At 48.9% G+C, this 13,515-nt stretch overlaps 1 pseudogene across 1 annotated transcript; it reads right to left on the bottom strand.

Annotated features, from left to right (window-relative positions):
* Positions 1-6,246: 6,246 nt before the first annotated feature.
* LOC308163249 (fibroblast growth factor 18-like) lies at positions 6,247-13,031 on the bottom strand (annotated as a pseudogene). The gene is made up of 2 exons: positions 12,505-13,031; positions 6,247-6,348 (listed from the first exon to the last, which is right to left on the bottom strand). The product of its transcript is annotated as a fibroblast growth factor 18-like (transcript).
* Positions 13,032-13,515: the final 484 nt, after the last annotated feature.

Raw genomic sequence — 13,515 nt, 5'->3', positions numbered from 1 at the left:
AAGACTGCCAGCCTTTATTCAAGAAACAAAAACAGTACTCACTGAGTCTGTTACTCACTACTCAGTAACCAACTGGTTTGGGGAACGCCTCCTGCGTGACCTCATCAGAAACTGAATTACACTGCGCCAGCCCATTGGCTGGCCCAGGCGACGCTTGTGTCACGAGGGACGGGACCCTCCGCCTATATAACACGTACACACGGCATTCAAAAGCCTTTGCTGTCTTCTCACTGGAGCTGTGTGGGTGGCTAGAGCTAAACAGTCCACAGATACGAGCGACCACAACACACACACACTGTATGGAAAGTTTGAGCGGCAGTGACGGCCGCGCGCTGCACTTTATTCCTGATTATTTTGAACGTCTCGCTCAGCCCGTCTGTGACGGTGCAGTGTGTGTGTGTTAGCCCGTCAGTGACGGTGCAGTGTGTGTGTGTGTTAGCCCGTCAGTGACGGTGCAGAGTGTGTGTGTGTTAGCCCGTCAGTGACGGTGCAGTGTGTGTGTGTTAGCCCGTCAGTGACGGTGCAATTTGTGTGTGTTAGCCCTGCTGAGCCGTGCTGTACATTAACAAACACGTTTGTACAGCTGTTCCTTTGTGTCGACCTCCCTCTGTGCCTAGAGACTTACACTAACGTTACCACCAGGTGCTAGCTAGCTACGGTAGCTAACGTTACCACCAGGTGCTAGCTAACTAAGGTAGCTAATGTTACCCCCAGGTGCTAGCTAGCTACGGTAGCTAACGTTACCACCAGGTGCTAGCTAGCTACGGTAGCTAATGTTACCACCAGGTGCCGGCCAGCTACGGTAGCTAATGTTACCACCAGGTGCTAGCTAGCTACGGTAGCTAATGTTACCACCAGGTGCTAGCTAGCTACGGTAGCTAACGTTACCACCAGGTGCCGGCCAGCTACGGTAGCTAATGTTACCACCAGGTGCTAGCTAGCTACGGTAGCTAATGTTACCACCAGGTGCTAGCTAGCTACGGTAGCTAATGTTACCACCAGGTGCCGGCCAGCTACGGTAGCTAATGTTACCACCAGGTGCTAGCTAGCTACGGTAGCTAATGTTACCACCAGGTGCTAGCTAGCTACGGTAGCTAATGTTACCACCAGGTGCTAGCTAGCTACGGTAGCTAACGTTACCACCAGGTGCTAGCCAGCTACGGTAGCTAACTTTACCACCAGGTGCTAGCTAGCTAAGGTAGCTAACGTTACCGATGCATCATCAGACAGAAATGAGCAACTGCGACTCCGCTGGCCGAAGGGTGAAAGAGGAGAAACGCTTTGAAATGGATACCATTTCCACCGACATAAGAAATATTGCCTCTCACGTAGGCTATTATGAAGGAGTGCACACAAAGGATACGTGCACACTGCACATATCGTATTCGTCCATGTGCTATACGCATCACACTATATACATATATATTTACTGTTCATATCATATTGATATTCATGCAAATATATTTACTTTTTACATTCATATTCATTGCATGTATAGCGCGAGGTTGACCACCGTCCGCATTGACTTCACAGTAATGTACGTCTTTGAATGAATGAATGGTCTTTATTGTCATTGCTATAGTACAGGTACCAAACAACGAAATTTAGGAGGGGTGGCTCCCCTGGTGCTAGGAAAGAAAAAAAAACTAAAAAAAACACAAGGGAAGGAGCTGGTTTACATAAATAAAGGCTATGTACACTATCCACTATACTATACTGTACAGATAGACGACTAGGGTTGTCATATTGCACATAGTGTTATTGCACATTTGAAGTGTCGCAGTTTGCAGGCTAGAAATGTACATATTTGTGCCTCTACTACTTTATACGGGTAACATTCCCGATAAGTCCAATGATTGCAATATCCATACAGTGAAGAACATGAACAGGCCCACTGTAGACAATTGACTATCATCCCCAAGTAGGCCTGTATGCATGTTATTTAATTATCTTGTATCCACCTAAGGTAAGGTGACCAGATTTCTCATATGCAATCTGGGGACATTTCCAACTTTTTAGGAAAAATGTATACATTTTATCATGATGAAATACAGAAACGGGGACAATTGCTGTTTCACTTATTTTGACCTTATTTTGACCAATGTATACACATTCAAGCAAGAATACTCAAGTGTAACAACTGGAATGTGCCTCTCAACATTAGTGTCAGTGTACTGTAAGTGGTATTAAAAGTAATTCTTAGAACTGTTCAGGTTGACGAGCCAACCAAAGCTGTTCTGGTTGCATTATGGATGATGTGGGCAGGACAACCCAAGCCAGAGAATCTTTTACTTTGGTGTGGACATTGACCCTCCCTGCCCTATTCAGGCCCCCAAAGTTTGTGTTTGTATTATCTGCAGAGAATGCCACCACTTTGTTCTGAAGAGTGTATTTCTCTATGACAACAAAGATCTCACTATCTCACTCCATGTTTTTCCCAGGAAATCAATAGGACACATGCTGTATTTCTCGACTACATCAATATGCTATTATATGTGTCCACATCCATGCCAGTATTGGGAAACAAGCTTTGATATTTTAGGCTATCTGATATTTTCATTCGTAGGCTAGTGGCCACAATATTATTCAGTGTGTAGCTGGAAAACAAAGTGTCCTGTCCTCCATAAGTATGGGAAAGAGGAACATGTTATCTTCTTTTAGCTCTACACTCCAACAGTTACTATGGAGTCAAAGTAGAGATTCTCAGCCTTAATTCAATGTTGTTGCTTTCAGATTGGTTCCACCATTTAGAAAGACCATTTAAAAAAACAAAACAAAACATGCTCCCCCTTTTTCAGGGCTTCAAAAGTACTGAAAAAAGTCTAAATAAAGCTCTCATGTTCAGTATTTTGGTCGTCAGTGATCCTTGTTGTTGGCCAGTTGACGACTGTGGTTACACGTCTTCATCTTGAATATCGTCAAGGCAACCCAGTTGGTCAGCCCTTCAACATGTGTTAGAGTGTTTTTCTAGGGGGTGGGGGGCGTGTGTGTGTGTGTGTGGGGGGGGGGGGGGGGCCTAATTAGAACCCATTCTCCAAGTCCCGGACCAAATGGAGCATTTATCTGGCCTAGCGGGTAGATCATTCCCTCCCATTCATCTCTCACTGTCAGGGTACCCCCCCATCTCTCACTGTCAGGGTACCCCCCCTCCCCCCCCACCACCATCACCACTGTGGGCTGTGTGTATGTGTATGCAGAGGTGGGGGGGGCTGCCGACAATGACCCCCTCCACCTCACACTCACGCTCGCACACACACACACACACACACACCTACACACACACACAGACACACACACGCACACACACACACAACACACCTACACACACACACACACACCCTCTAACACTCCCCCAACGGTCTCCTATAGCAACGGCCAACACGGTGGGATCACCTGGTCGATAAGTTCTTCCGTGGCTGTCACATACCGATGAGAAAGTCCAGAACAACGGCCGCTCCGTCTCAAAATGCCGCCGACATTACCGAAACGGCAAAGGAAAAGGACAACTGACACATTTTAATTTAAAATCATTTGGGCAGCAGAGTACAATTGAGGATATCATATTTGATGGAGAAATTGATAAGAATTTGATAGGTAAAATTTATAGAACTCTACAGAAGACCTATGTAGCTGAAAAACTGTTAGAAAGTAGGATTGAGATGTGGAATCGAGAACTAGGAAGAACAGATATAGGTTTAAAATGGAAAGAGTGTTGGAATATTACAAATGACATGACAGTTAATGAAAATCTACGTTTAATCCAATATAAAATAATGTATAGAGTCTACCACACGCGAGATAAAATCCATAAGTATTATAGTAATGTATCAGATAACTGTTTAAAGTGTGGAAAAAAAGACTCACTAATACACGCATTCTGGGAGTGTCCCAGAGTACAGAAAACCTGGGTTGACATAGAACATTGGCTCTCAGGGGTACATAAGGAAAGATTCAAATTTGATCCTTCAATCTGTCTTTTCCAGGATGTAGCCACAGTAAGATACCCTAGGGGGTGGATAATTATGTACTCATCAATTATATTTAAAAAACTAATACTTGGAAGTTGGAAATCAAGTAAACCTCCAACACTACAACAATGGAAAAACGAAATTCTTTATTATACACAAGATTAAGTGTAGCGAACGGGAATCTTCTAGTGTAACTCGCCCCATGCGGGAGTCGAACCCCGATCTCCCGCATTACCGACGGCCGCGCTAACCATTAGACCAAGAGAGTTAACTCCCTTGGTGGAGCTGTTAACGGGCCTCATACAGGATCGTTACACTATCCTCACCGTTCGGGAGAGCGTGCCCTCACGCTTCACTATGTCAAGTCCCTCACGTGGACACGCCTCTCCGATGGCCTTCATTCCCATCACCGCCCCTTGTAATGGGAATTCAGGCACGGAAGTCTCCCCATCGGGTTCAGGTGCACCTGGAGGTGGTGACGGTGGGCGATGGGGTGCTCTGAACTCTGACTCGTCCGGGACATCCACCGAAGGTTGGTCTCTGGGCGATGCTGCCAGAATTTGATCGACGTGTCTTTTCCACACTAGTCCGGCAGCAGTTTGGACAGTGTAGGAGACGGGACCAGACCGCTTGACGATGGTTGCAGGAACCCACTTGGGTCCAGTACTGTAATTTCTGGCCAGTACTGACTCATCTGGAGAGAAGGCTCTTTCTTTAGCCCGCAGCATCCTTTGTTGGATCTGCTTCTCCTGCTGATGCTGAACTACATCTTTCACTGTTGTCGGCTTTAAGAGGTCGAAGTTGGTTCGTAGATCTCTTTTGAACATCAGGGCAGCGGGTGAAACTTTAGTAGTGGCATGTGGCGTGTTGCGATAGTTTAACAGGAATCTATGCAATCTCTGATGTAGTGTTCCTTTGCCTTGAGATGTCTTTAGTGCTTTCTTCAAGGTCTGAACAAACCTTTCAGCCAAGCCATTGGTCGCAGGATGGAACGGTGCCGATCGGATGTGTTGGATGCCATTTGCTTGTAGGAATGTAGTCATTTCTTGTGACACCAGTTGTGGTCCATTATCAGAAACCAGCTGAAGGGAAGACCCGAAACGGCTGAAGATCTCTCCAAGCTCTTCAAGCTTTTTCCCAGTGTAGCGAACGGGAACTTGTAGTGTAACTCGCCCCATGCGGGGAGTCGAACCCCGATCTCCCGCATCACCGACGGCCGCGCTAACCATTAGACCAAGAGAGATAACTCCCTTGGCGGAGCTGTTAACGGGCCTCATCCAGGATCGTTACACTACCCTCACCGTTCGGGAGAGCGTGCCCTCACGCTTCACTATGTCAAGTCCCTCACATGGACACACCTCTCCGATGGCCTTCCTTCCATCCCACTTCTGACACCAGTGTAGCGAACGGAGACTGGTAGTGTAACTCGCCCCATGCGGGAATCGAACCCCGATCTCCCGCATAACCGACGGCCGCCCTAACCATTAGACCAAGAGAGTTAACTCCCTTGGAGGAGCTGTTAACGGAGCCTCATACAGGATCTTATAACATTACAAAAAGCTTGGAGAGATCTTCAGCCGTTTCGGGTCTTCCCTTCAGCTGGTTTCTGATAATGGACCACAACTGGTGTCACAAGAAATGACTACATTCCTACAAGCAAATATTTTTTATTCCAGTGTAGCGAACGGGAATCTTCTAGTGTAACTCGCCCCATGCGGGAGTTGAACCCCGACCTCCCACATAACCGACGGCCGCGCTAACCATTAGACCAAGAGAGTTAACTCCCTTGGCGGAGCTGCTAACGAGGGAACTCTTTATGCTCTTGTAGCGGAGAATTCCTTCCTTCCATGCGGGAGTCGAACCCCGATCTCCCGCATTACCACCGGCCGCGCTAACCACTGAACCAAGGAGATTAACGGGATAACTACTACCTGTCAATGTTCCTGGGTTGTGCAGGGGAGTAGGCCAGGCCAACGAGCTGTCAGTGATGGACTGGGTCTGATAGCAGGGTTAGCCATTAACGGTTAGCATGCCCGGTGAATGAACACGATAGGGACAGAAGGAAGCGGAACTGGGACAGCTAGCAGGGCTTACAGGCAACTTAGCGGTTCTAGCGCTAGCTTTCGTCAGGGTTCGGAAGAAGGTACATTTTTATCCCAGTAGAGGGAAGCGTTAGGTGGGGGGTGGGGGGAGGGGTGTCCTGTGACAGGAGTGGTGTGGGGGTGTAGAGATGAGCGGGTACAGACAGGGGGTGGGCAAGGCGGGTTGGCGTTAGCCGTTAGCGGGGGCCAGTGGCCCGCACCCTCTTGCTCCTCTTGCTGACGGTGGTGAAGCGGAAGGGCTGCAGGTCAGGCTGCTCTCCGGGGGGGTAACGGTTTTACTCGTTGACTTCGTTGTCCGGGGTGCCAGTCAGGGCAAGGCCTGACAATTTTAGTTAGTGTGGGGTTGGTTTAGTCAGTCTTTAGTCAAGTTACCGTTACAAGCGCTACATGCATCAAAACATGAACCCTTTTTTGTTATACACAGGTGAATATGATATTGTAATATTATAGCATTGCACAACAGACGAAAATTAGTACACAAGGACATGTGTTGCAATTCAGGTGGTACTGTATTGTCACAATAAACAAAGAACTCTCAAAACATCGACTCAACAGTTCATCACAACCCCAAAAGTTCAGTTCAGCTCAATCACCGTCAATTGTATCTCACCCCGCTCCCACACAACGAACGCAAGACTTACAGTTTTAACAGTCTGTCAGTCCGATAGCTTAGTGGTGTCCGGTTACCCCCGCTGCTTAAGATGAGCCTCTACTGCTCTCTCCCCAGCTCCGGTGTAAGCGTATGACATTCCACGGCCTTATATCCAACTGTATCCTTACGGTGTATCCTTACGGGGCATTGTATCAAAAAGTATCATCCAGCTCTTCGCGGTCCGAGTAGGCTAAAACATACCGAGACGCAGACAGCGAACGCGAACTGCGGCACAAACACGAACGGACGGAATAATCCACTTCCTGGTTTGTTTGAATCATTCCGCCCTCAGCACTCGGTGAGAGACACCTTATCATTTCCCGTCGTCTGTCGAGAACGGGGATTGGCTGATTTACGACTGGATACCGGCAGCGTGTGACGTGTGACGGCGTGTGAAAAAAACGTGGAAGTGACAGTCGGCGGCGGAGACATGGCAGAATCGCCACACTCCCTCCCCTTTAGAAAAAGCCGGACCATGGGGTAGGCGTACTCCAATCCACTTTGGATATGGTATTTCACTCAAAACCTTTGAAGTCTTCCTCCTCACTCTCCTCAGCGAAGATGTCCAAAACCCGCTGACGGTCAGTCTTCACGTGGCTTAGAGCAGTGCTGGAGGGATGGTCTGGTAGCGGACAGTCCTCGGATGGGAAACCTTTGAAGTCTTCCTCCTCACTCTCCTCAGCGAAGATGTCCAAAACCCGCTGACGGTCAGTCTTCACGTGGCTTAGAGCAGTGCTGGAGGGATGGTCTGGTAGCGGACAGTCCTCGGATGGAAAACCTATGAAGGTCTCCTCATCACTGCCGTCCTCAAAAAACTCAAGGACCCGACGACGCTCTTCCTCCTCCACTTCAGCAGCCGACGGGTAGCAGGGTTCAGATTCAGATTCAGATTCATTTATTTATTCAAGGGACAGTGCATATTAATAAAACAAAAATAAATTGTAAATACGCCAGAGTTAGCCCGAAAGCTAGTTTTCATCCGCAGTCCCTATGCCATGATGTTGTATACGGCTCCCTGGAGGAAAAAAGTACATTTAAAAGATAAAATATAGGTAGACCTAGGCACAAAAAAGTAGACAGGACAAGCATTTAGCTTAAGGGCATAACATAGGGGGTTAAAAGAGCATACATTAATCATAGGCGCTTAAAAGGAGGGTACATATAAGCAGAGGGTTAAAAGAGCATACATTAATCATAGGCGGTTAAAAGGAGGGTACATATTCGGTAAGCAGACTAAAAGCAAGCAACATATACGCACGGTAAGCAGACTAAAAACAAGCACACAGACTGTACAGGTAAGACATGTTAGGCGGTACACAGACAGGCGGTACACATGACATACAGGTATAGGACAGGACATTTCAATGTTGGCAGGTTTGTGTGTTGATCATCCACTGTTTTAGGTGCTTTCGAAATGATTTAAAGGTGCCTAATTCTTTAAGGTGCCCTGGAATCAGGTTCCATTCACGTGCCCCTCTAACTGACCAGGCAGACTGACTAAAGGCACTCCTCCTAAATGGGATGGTGCAGTCCCCTCTGGTGACACCCCTTGTGGTGCGTGCTGTACTTCCTGGTCGTGAGATGAAGGTGTTAAGTGGTGGTGGGGCTAAATTGTGGATAGTTTTATAGACAAGGCAGAGGTTTGTGTAGGTTTTCAGATTGTCCCAGCTTAGAATGTTGTGTTTCTTCAGTATTGTGCAGTGGTGAAAGTGTCTTGGCTTCTTGTCTAGTGTTTTGATTGTTTGTTTGTATAGTGACTCGAGTGCTTTGCAGGTTGTGGGATTTGCTTGTGACCAGCTTGTTATGCAGTAGTTGATGTGTGTGAAGATCATGGCGTGGACATACATGGTAGCTGCCTCTGTTGACATGTAGTCCCTTATAAAGCGGAAGTTGGACAGATTGAACTTGACAATTTTACAGACCTTTTTGATATGTGCCTTAAAAGTGAGGTTGGAATCTAACAGCACCCCAAGATATTTGAACTCGTTCACAACTTGTAGTTGTTCCCCTGAGATAATGACATGTGCTTCTTCAGCAGAACGGTTTGTTTTGGTAAAAAACATGCTGACCGTCTTGGAAACATTAAGTTGGAGACGACAGTGGTTCAACCATGTAGTCACCTGAGCCATAGATTTGGTAAGTACAGCAGCTACCTCCGTCTTGGTCTGACCATGTACAAATAGTACAGTGTCGTCAGCATACATTAGTGTATCAACCTCAGGACACACTGATGGCAGATCGTTAATAAACATGCTGAATAAGACTGGCCCCAGTATGGATCCTTGCGGAACACCGGTAGATAGATTCAGTGGCTCAGATAGGCGACCGTTTACACAAACTGATTGAGAGCGGCCAGAGAGATACGTTTTCATCCATTTCAAAGCACCCTCAGAGAAGTTAAAAGTGGCTAGCTTGGAGAGGAGGACTTTGTGATCGACAGTGTCAAATGCTTTTCTAAGGTCGAGGAACACAGCACCTACGACACCACCCTTATCCATGAGAGATTTTATTTTCTCTATAAAGAGACAGTTTGCGGTCTCAGTAGAGTGTTTGGCCCTAAAGCCAAACTGCATGGGATGTAAGGGGAAAGAACTACTGTTGAGGTGGGAGATGATCTGCTTGGCTACCCATTTCTCTGCCACCTTCGACTCTGTGGGGGTGATGCTAATTGGCCTGTAGTTGGAGATTATGCGTGGATCACCAGCCTTAAAAATGGGAGTGACAATAGCAGATTTCCAAGCACTTGGGAATTGTTTCTGTGATATAGAGAGGTTAATATTACTAGTGATGGGGCTACTAAGGCTAAGCTCCTTGAGCATGGCTGTGTCCATCCCAAACACATCCTTGGCCTTAGATGGTCTGAGGGATCTGATTATCTCCCTAACTTCTGACTCAGAGACGTTCTTAATGGAAAAGGCTGGTTCCAGTGTGATGGCTGGGAGTGGGCATATATTTTCCTGGTGATCTGCAAAGCCCTGTGCAATGTTAGCTACAGATTCAACGAAGTAGTGGTTGAAGGCCTCTGCTATTTCAAGTGGGTTTGTTGTGAGGTTTCCTCCGATATTGATTTCAAGTGCTTTCCTATTGCCCTGCTGTGTACCTGTCAGCTTCTTAAGCTGTCTCCAGATCATTTTACCATTACCCCTGGCCTCATTAATAGTTGTAATAAAGAAGTCAGCTTTGGCTTTTTTAATCTCCCTTACAACCTTGTTCCTCAACATGGCATAATGGTGCTTGGCATGTTGTAGTTTTGTTTTGAGGGCTGCTTTTAATGCAGTGTCTCGCTCTCTCATCAGCTGTAGGATGTTTGTGTTCATCCAGGGAAGGCTGTTCTTTTTGGTCCTGTGTTTAATCAAACAAGTGAACTTATTTATCACGTTTTGCATTTTATTCAAAAATGCCTGACTATCCTCCTCTACACTTACTCCTGCCAAAGTCTGGCAACATTGACCACTCGATGGTCCTCTCCTGTCTCTTCCAGTACAACCTCATACGGGAGAGGGCCCACTTTCTGGATGACACGGTAAGGTCCCTTCCAACGTGGTGCGATCTTGGCCGAGAAGGACCGTGCGGCTTTTGAATAGGGGTGAGAGCGCATCCACACCCTGTCTTTATCCACGTACGCCACCTCCCTCCGATGTTTGTCGTAGTGCTGTTTCTGCTTCTGTCGAGCCTGCTTCAGCTTGCCATCCACATAGTCATGCAATTCACGGAGCTGACTTTCCTTCTTGTAGGCTGGGGCATCAGGGGTGCAAGTCCTTGGCAGCAGCATGACCTCCATGGGTCCTCGGATCGGTCTGCACAGATTAGCTTCGGCAGGTGTCACACCAGTTGATTCATGGACAGCTGAATTCAGTGCAAACCGAAACTCCGGCAGGTGTTTGTCCCAGCCTTTGTGGTTGTCCCCGACATATGAGGCTATCATAGTCTTCAGGTTTCTGTTGATCCTCTCCGTCAGATTGGTCTGGGGGTGGTACGCTGTCGTCCTCTTCTGTGCCACATTCCACTGTTTGCAAGTGGCTTCAAACACCGAAGAGACGAACTGCGACCCTTGGTCGGAGAGGATGTACTCAGGGACTCCCCAGCGGGTCAGGATTTCCTCTGTCAGGACCTTTGACACTGTTTCAGCAGTGGCCCGCCGCAGGGCAAAGAGCTCCACCCACGGGAGTAATAGTCCACAAACACAAGGAGGTAGATGTTTCCCTTCGAACTCCTAGGGAATGGGCCCATCAGGTCGACTCCTAACATCTCCCAGGGCCGATGGACTATGGTCTGCTGGAGCTTCCCGGCAGGCTTCCGGCTCTCAGGCTTATACTGCTGGCACACTTGACAACGCTGGACATGCTGTTTGACATCCAAACTGAGGTTTGGCCAGTAAGCCAGAGCCTGTAGCCTCTTGTAGGTCTTAAACCTGCCCAGATGCCCAGCCAAGGGGTCCTCGTGGAAGGTCTGCAGCAGCTGTTGTCGCAGAGGGGGAGGAATGTACACCTGGTACAAGGTCTTGTGAGGTAGGTGGACCACTCTATAGACGTTGTCCTCCAAGATGGTGAATCTGGTGGTAGAGTTTACCTCAACCTCGCCTGTGTTCGTGATGTTCTCATACAGCCTCTGGATGACTGGGTCGGCTTGCTGGGCCTTCCAGATGGTTTCATCAGAAACATGTAGGTCCTTCCCAGTTTCCCAATGGGAGGAGACAGACAGCAGGATGGCACAGGTGGGTGTGGTCAGACAGGAGGGGTCTGCCGGGGCTCTGGATAGAGCGTCGGGGACTGTGTTATATTTCCCTTTCCTGTACTCCACTGTAAAGGTGAACTCCTGTAGTCGGAGAGCCCATCGGATGAGTCGGGTGCTGGGTCTTTGGGTTTTGAAGACCCACACCAGGGAGGAGTTGTCTGTTACCACAGTGAAAAACCTGCCTTCCAAGTAATGCCTCCACTTTTCCAGAGCCCAGACTACCGCCAGGCATTCCTGCTCTGTGGTTGAGTAGTTCCTCTCTGCATGATTCAAACTGCGGTTGGCGAAGGCCAGGACCTCTTCCGTTCCGAGTCCAGTGTGTTGTACCAACACTGCACCCAGCCCGTTTTTTATTTATTTTTTATTTTTTTTAATTTATTTTTTTTTTTCAAAAGAAAAAATGCATTTTATTTATCCAGGTAGGTAAACACAGAACACTCTTTTATAGTAACAGTCTGGTCAATACAGCAGGCAGCAGACATCACTAATTAACGTACATTAATTATGTCAAAAGGGGAGAGAAAAAACTTTTAGGCAAAACACAGGAACGGTATAGCCATCAAGAACTGTTATGGGTTACAAACAGTCATAGCAATGCAGAGAGAAGCTGAACAAAAAAAGATAACGACACAGACATTCAGAAATGAACACAAAAAGTGTTTACAAAAAAAAAATGTTGGTCTACATGTTGTTGTCGACCCACTCATTGAGACCGTTGTAGGCTTGTGTCTGGGTCCTGGAATTGGCCCCAGTCGCATCCTCCAGCCAGCCTTTGAACACCACCGGGTCTCTCTTCGACACCAGGAGCTGACCCAACATCTCACTGGCCGTGTGGTAGCCCTTGTTCTCCAGCTGTCTGCCATGGCCTGTCCCAATCCCTGGAACATCTCTCACAGACTTTGTTCCCATTGGCTCGGACACAAAGTTGCTGTGTTTCTGGGTTGTGGTGGTGGGTTTTGACTTTTCAGCCATATCTCAGGAAGATTGTCAGACTGCCTCTGTACCTGTGGGAACTTCAGAGCTCCGGAGGGGATAAACCAACTCAGACGGAAGTGGACATCCTGCTGGTTGGGCAGGGTGTGTGGGCCGCGGCGAGGGCGCCCCCTCTTGGTGAAGCCCACGTACCAGCCGGAGTAGCGCGCAGACATCAGCGCCGTGTAGTGGTTCTCCAGGACCTTCTCCACGAAGACGCAGTCTGCACTGCGGTTACTGGCCTTCTTCCCCACCAGCTTGCCGCGGCGGTTCATGCACAGGTAGAAGTTGGTCTCCTTGCCTCGGATTCTCACCTGGCTACCAAAGGTATCGGCCTCCACTACGAGCATATTTGTCTCCGTCCTCCCCGCGGGCGCTGATCCGCCGGCCCAGCACCTGGACGTGCTTCCCGCTGGTGCGGCTGTAGAGCTGGTAGACCCGGTGGTGCCGGCGGCTCATGGCGTCCCGGACACGCGTCTGGTTCTCCACGTGCACGCTGAAGTTCACCCCGTCCACGCCAAACACCTGCTGCTGTAACGGATTGCACATCACCAGCAACATCTGGATACATAAGACAACCAGCGTGGGGAGAAGGGGCCACATCGCTTCCCCCCTCCACTACGGAACTTTGCCCGGAGTCAGTCCCCTCGCTCGGCCAGAGGCGGTCCGACAGTACGGAGAGTGTTCTCTGTCTGTGTTTATAATCCGTTGGACGGAGTGGAGGGTCAAAGAGTCAGCGGACACTCCCGTTGGCATCGGCGGCGTGGCCCGCTTCCCCCGGCGGGGATGGGTGTGTGGGCGCGGGCAGGCAGGGCGGGGTGTGAGGAGGAGAGGGCGGCCGGGCCACTGTGACCGGAGGACTACCCTCTGGGCTGTCCCCGGCGGGCGGTGCTGAGGGGGGGGGGGGGGGGGGGGCAAGGTGGCGCTGGAGGAGGTCAGGGCATCAAACGGCTGCGCGCCGCCGCGGGGCTGAGAGGAACAGGTGAAAGCGCGTTCACAACTCACACCAGCAAAAACTCCAGTCGACTCCACTCCGTATGAACAGAGGCGCCCCGTCCATAGAGGCAACCAAGGCAATTGCTTGGGG

This window comes from Nansenia antarctica (assembly GCF_963989245.1).
Source record: "Nansenia antarctica genome assembly, chromosome: 8".
Taxonomy (NCBI): domain Eukaryota; kingdom Metazoa; phylum Chordata; class Actinopteri; order Argentiniformes; family Microstomatidae; genus Nansenia; species Nansenia antarctica.
Note: the sequence above shows the minus strand (reverse complement) of the source record. Positions and strands in the feature narration are given on the sequence as shown.